Raw genomic sequence first — 12,917 nt, 5'->3', positions numbered from 1 at the left:
ACAACCACAAAGCATTCTATAGCTATATCAAGAATCTCAATGGCAACACTCAGATCTGCTCTGAGTTACAGCACAATGGCACTAAATATACAGACCCAACTGATATTGCCAACATCCTGGCAGATAGGATCAGTGCTAACTTTACCCCCCTCTCACCCATGAAAGTGCACATCTCTATAACGGAAGACTGCAAAGTTGCTGTCATCATGGCTGCACAGGTAAAAAACACTCTCCAAAGCCAGGAACACAGCATCCATGGGACCAGATAACATCCCAGGCTGTGTTCTACACAAACTACAGAACGAACAGGCACCACACCTACGTACCATGTTCAGTCATATCCTCACCTCAGGCTTTGTGCCTGTTGAATGGCGCACAGCGATGGTTATCCCACTACACAAGGGGGGAGCCACCACGGACCCCAGGAACTAGCGCCCCATTAGCCTGATGAGCCTGCTCTGCAAGGCCATGGAATGTATCATCATATAACTTATAAAAAAAGACATTGGTAATCTCCAAACTCTGGACCACAACCATGTTGGGTTTGTAAAAGGCAGATCATGTCTCCTAAACCTGATAGATGTCACTGAAGCAGTCACCAGAACCGTAGACAAGGGTAAGGTGGTTCACACAGCCTATGTAGATCTTGCCACGGCTTTCAACACCATCCCCCACTCTGGAATTATAGATAAACCCACTAAACTAGGTATAAATTGCCATGAACTACAACATAGGCAGTAGTATACTTAACACTGAAAGTGTGATGAGACCTTGGGTCACAGGTGGATAGTGGACACACCTGTGATAATCACATCCCCACAGTAGTCAGGAAATCCTTCTACGTGGAACACCTCATCACAAAAGGTGTCTCATGCAGAATAGAAGAGGACATTGTTCCCCTCTATTCATCACTCACTAGATCCATAATAGAGTACAATGCAGCATACCTCTCAACTGTCCCTGATTTTCAGGGACATCCCTGATTTTGACTCAAATTTTAACTCTGTCCCTCTTAATCCCTCCTAAAACTAGTGACTTTTGGAGGAAAGGTGGTGAATTACACTTAATGAATAATGGCAATAATTAAGAGTTATAAACTTCTTTTACTTCAGAAAACGTGTATTAATTCATATGCTCTGATTCTGTCAATGTTTCAAGTTAATAGCACTAATATTTTAAAAGTGCCCCTGATTGTCTCTGATTTTTTCTTGACTTGTCCCTGATTCTGTTGAAATTTGTCCCCAATTGGTTGAGAGGTCTGACAACACCCCTTTTGCTATGTACCTCACAAGACATCTACAACAACTGGAAAGCCTGCAGAGATACCTCACAAAGAGGATTAGCAGCCTGAAATACATGCCATACACAGACCGTCTCAAAATGCTCCAGCTGTACTCTCTCGCATATCGCCTACTCAGAGGTGATCTCTACCTAACATACAAAGCTATGTCAAACACAGAGCTGTTGGACATGCTCCACATAAAACACTCACAATCCCTCTGATCTTCAGCCCCAAAACCCAGAGTGAAATACAAAAGGAAGGGGTGTATCCATTTACCTTATGGATACCCACACCTTCAGGTTAGTGGTACAGAATGAGGCCTTGGAGCCCATGCAAGTGCAACTAACATTGCGCAAAGCTGCTTATCAGATTGTAGCCTGCTACAGATCACCTACCTTGTCTCAAGAACCTCGCTCAGTATTCCTGGGAACACTGGAAAATATAAAGGTCCTACCAAACACCATTATATGAGGAGATTACAACTACCCAAACATTGACTGGGAGAATTACTCATGTACAACGTCCTTTGCCCAATGCTTCCTAGAGTTTAAAAACTCAAACACCCTGGAACAGCTGGTCACCACGTCCACTAGAGGGGACAACATACTGGACCTGATCATCACCAAATTGGGGTACCAGTGTTCCACACCAGAGATAAACCCCTCGCTGGTAATATCAGACCATAAAGTAATCAGACTGGACATCCACATCCCACCGCCCCCAGTCAAGGAAACCACTGTGAAGAAATTTTCAAAAGCAAACTGCACACTTCTCAAGACCAAAGTGGAAAGTTCCAAAGCCCCCTTGCTATTGGATAATGCTATACAATCTGCAGAATCATTTACAAGTTCATTCTATGAGCATCTACAGGGATGCATGGATCGAGACATCCCAAATAACACCAAGACGCACTCCTCCAAAAAGAAGAAACCAATCTGGTGGTCATTGCCCATAAATAAGCTATACAACAGAAGGAGGAAACTAACACATGATAGAGCAAGCTTCACAAAAGGAAAGGCATCACTGATCTTTATTAGGAAGAAACAATGATTGCTCATAAAATAATCCAAGGCCAGTTTCTAAAGACAAATTGCCAAGGAATCTAAGAATAACAACCACAAAGCCTTCGTTAGCTATACCAAACATTTAGGTGGCAACTCTCAAATATGCTGTCAGCTACTGCAAAATGGCAAAAAATACACTGAACCGACATTGCCCACATCCTGGCGGACAAGTTCAGTGCAAACTTCAACCCCCCCTTCACCCCCAAAAGGGCTTGTGTCCATCCCAGAAGAATGCAGAGCCCCAGACATCATGGACATGCAGGTAAAAACAGCCCTCTCCAAAGCTAAGAGCACAGCATCAATGGGACTGGATGGTGTCCCAGGCTGCATCTTACACCAGCCCCAAAAGGAACTACACCCTCACCTACATTCACTGTCCAGACTCAACCTTACCACAGGCTATGTACCCAAAGAATGGCATACAGCAACAGTCATCCAGCTCCACAAAGGTAGTGCCACAACAGAACCTGGAAACTATTGCCCTATAGGCCTACTCAGCCTGGTCTGCAAAGCTATGGAACAAATTATCATGGAACCCATAAACAGAGACATTGGGAACCTGCAGTCACTGGACTCTACCCAATTTGGCTTTGTTAAAGGCAGATCCTGCCTCCTAAACCTAGTTGACTTCTTTGAAACAGTTACCAAGGATATAGATGGAGGTGAAAGTAGTCCACACAGCCCACCTGGACCTCACTAAGGCCTTTGACACCATTCCCCACTCTGGCATCATGGACAAGCTTATCAGCTTGAACATTAACCCCTATGTCACAGGATGGGTGGCCAACTGGCTCATAGATCAAACACACATGGTCAGAGTACCAGGTGCCATGTCTGACTCTAAACCAGTCACAAGTGGCATCCCACAGGTCTTGGTCCTGGGACCCCACCTGTTCAGTAGATACTGCTCAGAGGTACAAGCAAGCACAGGAGGAGTATGGCTGACCAAGTTTGCAGATGACTGCTAACTGTGGTCCATAATCGACTCTACAGCTGACACAGACATCCTCCAGAAGGGTCTTACAGAGACAGATACCTGGTGTCAAAACAATGCCCTCAAGCAGAATGCCAAAAACTGCATACTCATCCCCTTTGGATAAAACAAAGTGCCCACAAATTACCACATAGGTGGTAATCCAGTATGTACGGAGAATGTAACTATGGACCTGGGGACCCAGGTAGATAGTAAACTCTCCTTTGATGATCACATTGCCAAAGTGTTTAGAAATTCCTTCTATGTAGCCCACCTAATGTCACCTAATGTAACCCACTTTGTCAAGTCTGATGATGTCACCATCCTACAAATATATCTGTGGAAAGGAGAATTTCCAGTAATGTGTATAGCACGTGTAAATGCATACTGCTCTAGTATCAAAAAGTAGTTAAGTAGGAGTATGAATCCTGCCCTTGCCAACTGTATGAGAAAGTGTGTGTGTGTGTGTCTCTCCTTGGAAAGAAGCAAGCTTTTTGAAGACTACTGAAACACCTTAAAAGTGGTATACTCATCTTTGTCAAGTCTGATGATGTCACCATCCTACAAATATACTTGTGGAAAAGAGCTCCCAGTAATGTGTATAGCCTGTTGTGTAAATGTATACTGCTCAAATTTCATAAAGTAGTTAGGTAGGGGTTTGAATCCTGCACTTGCCACCTGTATGAGAGTGTGTGTGTGCATCTCCCTGGAGAAGAGCAACCTTTTTGAAGACTACAGAAACACCTTAAAAGTGGTATACTCATCTTTGTCAAGTCTGATGATGTCACCATCCCACAAATATACCTGTGGAAAGGAGAGCTCCCAGTAATGTGTATAGCGTGTTGTGTAAATGCATATTGCTTTAGAATCATAAAATAGTTAGATAGGGGTTTGAATCCTGTACTTACCAACTGTATGAGAGTGTGTGTGTGTGTCTGTCTCCTTGGATCAGACTAACCTTTTTGAAGACTACTGAAACAACTTAAAAGTGGTACAGTCATCTTTGCCAAGTCTGATGATGTCACCATCCTACAAATATACCTGTGGAAAAAAGAGCTCTCAGTAATGTGTATAGCGCATTGTGTAAATGTGTGCTGCGCTAATATCATAAAGTAGTTAGGTAGGGGTTTGAATCCTGCACTTGCCAATTGTATAAGAGTGTGTGTTTCCTTGGAGGGGAGCAATCTTTTTAGAGACTACTAAAACACCTTAAAAGTGGTATACTCATCTTTGTCAAGTCTGATGATGTCACCATCCTACAAATATACCTGTGGAAAGGAGAACTTCCAGTAATGTGTATAGCATGTTGTGTAAATGCATACTGGTATAATACCATAAAGTAATTAACTAGGGGTTTGAATCCTGTCCTTGCCAACTGTGTGTGTCTCTTTGGAAAGGAGCAATCTTTATGGAGACTATTGAAACACCTTAAAAGTGGTATACTCATCTTTGTCAAGTCTGATGATGTCACCATCCTACAAATATACCTGTGGAAAGGAGAACTCCCAGTAATGTGTATAGCGTGTCATGTAAATGCATACTGCTGTAATATCATAAAGTAGTTAGATAGGGGTTTGAATCCTGCATTTGCCCACTGTGTGTGTATGTGTCTCCTTGGAGAAAAGCAATCATTTTGGAGACTACTGAAACACCTTAAAAGTGGTATACTCATCTTTGTCAAGTCTGAAGATGTCACCATCCTACAAATATACCTGTGGAATAGAGACCTCCCAGTAATGTGTATAGCGCGTTGTGTAAATGTGTACTGCTATACTATCATGAAGTAGTTAGGTAGGGGTTTGAATCCTGCACTTGCTGAGTGTTCTGTGTGTGTGACACTGTTGGTCAATATGTCGTGGGTTTTGCTTTTACTACTGTATAACATATCACAATGATAACATTATGTGCATTACACATCAGGTAGCTGTGTGGCAAATACATATACATACATGTGACCTCAATTATTTCATAGGTGGGGACTCTGCTTTCTCCATGAACACATCTGTTATCTTTGCCAGAGTGTGCTGCCACTTTCCAGACCTTAGGTCACATCTGTATGCTTGTGACAAGCCTAGCCACTGCAGTGATCCCTGGCCTATGAAATCCGTTTCAAACAGGAGTGGTCTCAGGACTGAGTGCAGGTGAATACCACTTGTTACTGGCATAGAATAGTACTTGAAGGCTGCAAATGTTACTGTGTGTCCTACATCTGTGTGTCAGTTGTCAAGCCATCATCTAACAATTGTTTATGGGCAGGCTGTTGAGGTTATGTATACTACCAGAATGCAAACCAATGACAGATAGTAACAACAGTATCACCCACAGCACAGTGTCAAACCATGTCATACACACATGTGTACTCACATTCCAAAATGTGTGTAGTACAATGCATACTGGCCACCAATAGAAACTATGGAGTGTTAACACTGTCTAATACAGGGCATGTCACCCTGCCCATGTGTCCAATATGCACGTACATGCAGACAGTGCACCTCAACCATGTTCACAAATGTACACCTGCAAATCTGTGTTGCACACATCCCACACTTATTGTCCACTCTATAACACATGCTGACAAAACTGCACACATCAGCCAAGTGGCACATGGGCAGACAATACACAATTGGAATAAACACTGGTGTAAACAATACTACATTGACAATTATAGCTTTAATGCATCATGCCTGCTCAGCTACACCTTCAAGGATATCATTACACTTTACTGCTGACAACATGCTGCACATTAAAACATTGCTATACTGTAATAAAGTCACCCTGTGCATCAGCACCATGTTAGCCTGTTCCTGCATCAATGTTACAGATGACAGGAGATGGCACAGGTTTCATCATATGCACAAGGTGTGTTGTTGGTTTGCCAGAGGCCTACATTAAGCCATAAAATCAACATGTGTGTGTGAGTGTGTGTGTGAGGGACAAGAGTACTGTTATGGGCCAATGTGGATGTAATGTGTGCAGGTATGTGTTTGCCCTAGGTGTCTGGTTTATGTCTGTGTGTCTGCATGCACACAGTTCCACCATGTGGCTGCCATATATGGGAATTTGTGGGACAGCTACAGACTGTACCTGGCAGGCTTTACAGATCACCGTCTCTGGCCATGGATATGGGACCTGTGCCTGGCAGGGGTGCTACAGGCAGTATCAGGTACTAATACAGACTGGGTACTATCCTGAGAGGTTGACATATGTCCACTGGATCCAGGTCCCTGCTGGGACTGGCCAGAGCCACGTGCACGTGGTCTTCTAGGATGGTCTATGGACAGCCCCCCCAACATTGCAGGGGCTGGTACTGGCACTACGGGAGCGGCTATGACTTGATGGACATCCATGGTGACTGCCAGCTGAAGATATTGCTGGCATACGTCCATGTCGACGTCTCAACCATCCCGCACTGTCCTGACACATGGACATGACATTGTGGAGGACATCTAATGTCTCACCCCAATGTCTATCAATGACCTCAGTGTAATTACGTATGGCACCTGCTAGGTCATGGATACTGTCATTTACAGAGGTGTTATAAGTCCTCTGTGCCCTTAGTCCCTGTCTGGTGTACCGCTCCATACGTGCCTGTGCCTCCATGACAGCCTGGAACATGCGTGTGGTAGTAAGAGTTGTGGCACATCTGTCGGGGCATGATGTCCAGCAGTGCTCTGATGAGAACCCCTGGGCATCTGCCTATGTGGTACCATTCCAGACATCTGGCTATGGCTGCTGTGTCCTGATGCATGTGCCATAGATACCACACTGTCCTGGCCAGTGCCGACTATATACTGTCCCTCTGCTAAGGGCATTGGTGATGATGGATGTGCAGGCAGTATGACTGTGTGCATGGATGGGGTGGAGGCTTGTGTACTGTCAATTGGTGGCCCAACAACAGACCCTAACAAACCTGCCTGTGCCTCAACACACCTATCCTCATTATCACTATCTATGTCAGTGACATCAGGTTCCCTTCTGCAAAGAACCAGCCCCACCTCAGCACCTGTGAGAGGAAAACAGGAAACACACTTTAAGACCTGTACATGATGTCAGACCACATGCACACACACACACACACACACACACACACACACACACACACACACACACATGCACACGCACATGCACATGCACACATGGACATGCACACACACATGCAGATGCACATGCACACATGCACACATGCACATGCACACATGCACACACACAAATACACTCCTCACTAAAGCAGACACACACACACACACACACACACACACACACACACACACACACACACACACACACACACACACACACACACCACCAGCAATCTCAGAACATACTCAATAACAGTTGATGGTGGGGTACAGTATCACGAGCAAAACAGTCATATCACACATGTCAACATGCAGGACATGTGTTGCTCAACAGCATGCAGTGCAAGTGTAGACAGTCATTGTTACTAACAGTATACATGGCTTTGATGCATGTGTTTTGTTGTTCAGTGATTGGCCTCCCCCTGGAACATAATGCATACATGGACACAACATTGCTGTGCAAGTATGCAAAACTCTGTAATGTACTGTACGCCATCACTCACAGGTCTACATACCATGGCTGGATGTGTATCTGTGTGTCACATAGATATCCAATTCTGATTAGGGCCTCTGTGTCTTTAGCAAATAATTGTGGAAACAGTTTTAGCTCATGCATGATGTGTATACACACAAGATCAGTGGTGTATGTATAACTGATGGAATATCATTGGTCCACATACCCAATTTACAGTAGTTATGGTGAGTGTAGATCATATTGTGGACATGCCAGTGTCATCCATGACATGGCATGCTAAAACACAACTGCAAATTTAAGCATCACACATACCCAATGTGTGTCATATGACCTAGCCACTCAATAGCATCACAAGACATATATGTGTCAGTTGTGCAAATGGTGATTGGTATGCATATTGTTTACAGGTGCATATGTTTGCACACACACAACATTGAGGTATATAGCAATGAAAGCTATGTGTAGTACTGTGGTTAAAATAACTGGATGGGGTGTAGTACCATAAATCATCATCATGAAGCATCATGTGGTCACTAAATGCTACAAATGTGTCCCAAACCAGCACCTATCATGCTGTACTGGAACTGCACTACCATGGCTACATTCACCATTTCACAACCAGTTGTTACATGGGTTTGTAAGGAGGCCAATAAGGAGCATTCCCTAACATAAATATGTTGTGTGTTGCAGAGTGTTTCACTGCCCCATGATAGACCTCTATCCCTCAGGTATATTATGTGTGCTGTGTGGATGACATTTGGGATACTGGAGTGTGACTTTACAGAGGGTTTGTGAATCCTTCATGTGTAGCATGTTAAAATGTTCTGTGTATGACATAGCTGTGTATGTTATGTGCATGTTGTGTATCAACTCTGCCTATCCAATGGTCACTACAGTGTAGCCACATTTGTTTGAGATGGTCTGTGTTTTGCATGTGTTTGAGGCAGCTAATCACATTAGTGAGATGTGCGTGGTCTCACAGCAAACATGCACAGCATGCATTATGGGTAGGTGTGTTACATGTGTACATGGCCTACACCTTAACTATGACATGCACTTTTTATTTGCAATAATAAATGTAGAACACACTCACCAGCATCTGTCCGCTGCCTTAATGTCACACCAGAGGGACCTACATAGATATGAGACAGTTTGTCAGTGGTGATAACTGTGGCATTGCTACTGTGGGTTTGCAATCTTACAGTAGAACAGTTTATTTCACAGGCCTACAGATTATGTTCCAAATGATCAGTATTGCATAACAACAGGCTCCACATCTTCTAACTACACAGTACACATCTCACATATGCATGATCTACCAATAGAGGTAACAGTAGTCTACAGATATGCCATGTTACCTGCATGTTCCATGTGTTCTTGCTGGGTGGCTCCAACCTCAATCATGGTAAATGTCTGCTGCTGTTGTTGTTGGGCAGGTGCCACCAGGCTCAGGAGCAGCTCCTCCACTCTGGTGAGGGGGGGATGGATGTTAACCCACCACCTGTTGCAAGCTGTTGTCTCCATACATCAGAAGCATGCTGACGGACATGTCTACGTAGATCACTGCAGTGGTACCTGTTCATATGTCCAGTTATGCAGGCCTACCTCGTTTAGCCTCCAGACAACATCTTGCCACATTGCAGTACGCTCCTGCTGGTCTTGGCTGGTTCTGGAGAATAGTAGGCTGTAGTGCTGAATCACACAGCTGGTAAGAATCTCATCTTCAGCACTACTGTAGCTAGGATTTCTATGGTGTGCCGTGATCCCTGGAAGACATAAAGAAAATATATGTATGAGCAAGTCATATGGCACATTTAACATTATACAGTACAGATATCACTGAACTGCCATATATAGCAACCTATTAACTGACTGAGATTAAACACTTTCACTACCACTTATCAGTGCTCACCACACAACTGCTTGAAAGTGCCTGGCACGCTCTATATAATAAACCATGTTCTTCACAGCAACAAAATAAAATCACTATATAAGACTATACAAGAGTACCTGGCACACTGTATACAACACAATGCACCACCTAGCCACAGCAGATATAGATCAAGCCAATGCATAAAGAAATACATCATCCATCGCAATGTTTGTAAGGTCCAGTTACATTATTACCATTATACCACACAACTTGTTGATGGCAAACTCGTGGCCAAAATTTGTGCACAATTGTGAATATAGGTGCCATACTGCTGTAGCAAACTATAAATGTTGCTAGATACACAGTTATATGCTGTAACACACATATGACAGAGGACATGTTACAGGCATATCCACACACACATCAGACATAATTACAAGACACAAAAGTATGGCAACCCAGATAAGCTTTACGTGTGTACCATACAGTACTGTGTGTCAGTACTTACAAAACCTTAAGCTTGAGGAATGTAATCTGTGATGACTACAGGGACCACACAAAACAGTGGTTCCAAGCAATGTGGACATACACCATACTTTGCTGTTTAGGCCCAGAGCTTCAAGTAGTACTACAGTACATACAGGATTTGGATTCAACATCAGTACCAATCAATAAGCATACATGTAGTGCTTTAGCCTCCAGTGACACACCCCAGTTAACACCAAGGGACTACATCAGACTGTATGCCATATTGCTTTATCTGCCTAGCAACAGCATACACTGCTTTTGCTGGGATCAAAGCAAGGACCCATAATACCATGACAGAAACAGTTTCCCACTAAGCTATCCCACAAATACACATCTTTGACATATTCACCAACACATTGACCATCACACTCAGTCAACTTTACATAGAATCTATTGCAACAAGTAGATGTGGGTGTGTATGAGTATATATGACTCTCTCTCTCTCTGTGTATATGTGGATATATATATATATATATATATGTATATGTATATATATATATATATATATATATATATATATATATATATATATATATATATATATACATACATACATATACACATCCATTGGTGTATATATACATATACATATAGGCACATATACAGTCCACCTTTCATGGTGGGAATATCAATTATACAAAGGATGTGAGGTATACAGTAATGTAATAATATCGCACAGTCTTGTGAGAAATGCATTGAAAGTGTTCACAGCCCACGTAGCTTTAGCAGGCCTCACTGGCTGCAACATTGCAAACTGAACAAAACACCCACAGTGTTTAACCACCACATGTCATATACCAGCACTGTATGCTGTCTTGTTTGTCGCACACTAAAACCTACATACAAATATGCACATAACAACCTTCACCAACATATATATGTCCACCCTTCACAAACAGTTGCAATATGTCCCTTGCTCTATGCACATATACAGATGTTAATATATATGACACATATATATATCTCCGTATGTGTGTGCTATACACACACAAGGTCCACACTGCTGTAAGTCCCTGGACCTCACAGCTGAATGGTTGGGCCTTGCTGCAACATGAACAGGTGTCACATGTGAACACACAGTAACATTAGAGGGGGTATATATAGCTCCAAATGCTAGATTAGCATACTAGCCTGGTACAGCAGTTGCCAATGCAAAGCTACACTTTAATATGACTATCATGCATGTGTTACTCTGTCACACCCATGTTTATATAAATGTTTGGGCTAATCCCCCAAACAGCCATTGACCACACTACTGTACAGAACACAGATAACATGGATCAGATGTTTGACATTTAATGCTGAGCTACACATTTCACAGTTATGTCCCACTGCACACAGGTACACACTGAATTGTCCATGGCAGTAGTTAAGCAAGACATCTGTGCATAGATACGTACTGCTGTCACATATGAATGGTTCACATTATGTAGAGTACTCTTCAAAAACATCTACTACATGCCAGTAAATACATATCTGTTACATACCTTTCCTTTGAATGAGTTGGTATTATTTATTTTTATTTTTCTTTTTGCTTTTCACTGTCTCTCTCTCTCTCTCTCTGTCTCACTCTCTGTCAGTCTCTGCAATAGAGTGACTGAGTTTGTTGGCAGCAATTACAGCCTGCTTTTATAGGTATTTGCACAAGTGCATGTGATGGCCTCTGCACCAATTGGTAGCCACCATTTGCTAATTGCATGCAGACTGCTGTGTGGTAATTGCAGTAATCACTGTCATAGCAACCCAATGCTATAAATTGCTAACTCAGGTAGGCATGGCATTTTCAGCTTTCCAAGATGGGGATCATGCTTGTTTGCTGTGGACATCGTTGTTTAAGGCAGAAGGTTGGTATAGTTCTTATATCTGAAGCCAGGAGTGCAGCCAGTGATTTAAATGTTGTACTCAGACCTGAATGTTGCTGCTTCCAGTACAAACTTGTCAGTGTAGAATTGTACTGACCCCTCAAAATGCTAACCCAAGATACACGGGAGAATGTACTTTCTTTTCTAATTGTACAATTAACTGCCATACAAAACTAGTTATTGAGATGTATTCCTTTGGCACACTAATTGTTTGTGAACTGCTATACTATGAATATTAATTTACTCACTTCTGAACAGTTTGTGCTTTTTTAGTGTTGACATTAGCACAGGCTGCTCAGGAAAACTGGACAAATTTCAGTACTGAGTATGCCTACCTACATCCTTGGTAGACCCTGAACACACAGGTATATTTTACATTTGGGTAGGGGTGCAGAAGTACAGAGAGCATTATGCATTATTGTGTGAATTTTATCTTGCTGGACTTAAAGGGTTGCTGTGTACCTGTTAGTTTATCAAGGCAAGTGGTCTGTATGCATAGCTCCCAACTGTGGACCTATCCACATGGTAGCCAGAGGTTAGCCTGTTATTCTTTGTCTGTGCACCACACCGGTCTTTTCAACACTGGAACAATGGCATTGTTACAGTTGGTTGCTTCCAGTACATGGCTACATCCTTTGGTATTTCAGTGTTGTACTCCTACATAAGGGTATACTTCTGGAACTCCTTCCAAAGCTATTTGCTCAGTGTGTAACAGCAGAAAAGCTGATATGCCTGTGTGTTTCTGCCTCTGCCAGGCCTCTCAAACACTCAGGTATATATT

Source organism: Protopterus annectens, chromosome 12.part0, assembly GCF_019279795.1.
Source record: "Protopterus annectens isolate FY-2018-M chromosome 12.part0, PAN1.0, whole genome shotgun sequence".
Lineage (NCBI taxonomy): Eukaryota > Metazoa > Chordata > Ceratodontiformes > Protopteridae > Protopterus > Protopterus annectens.
This window is presented reverse-complemented; position numbering follows the sequence as displayed.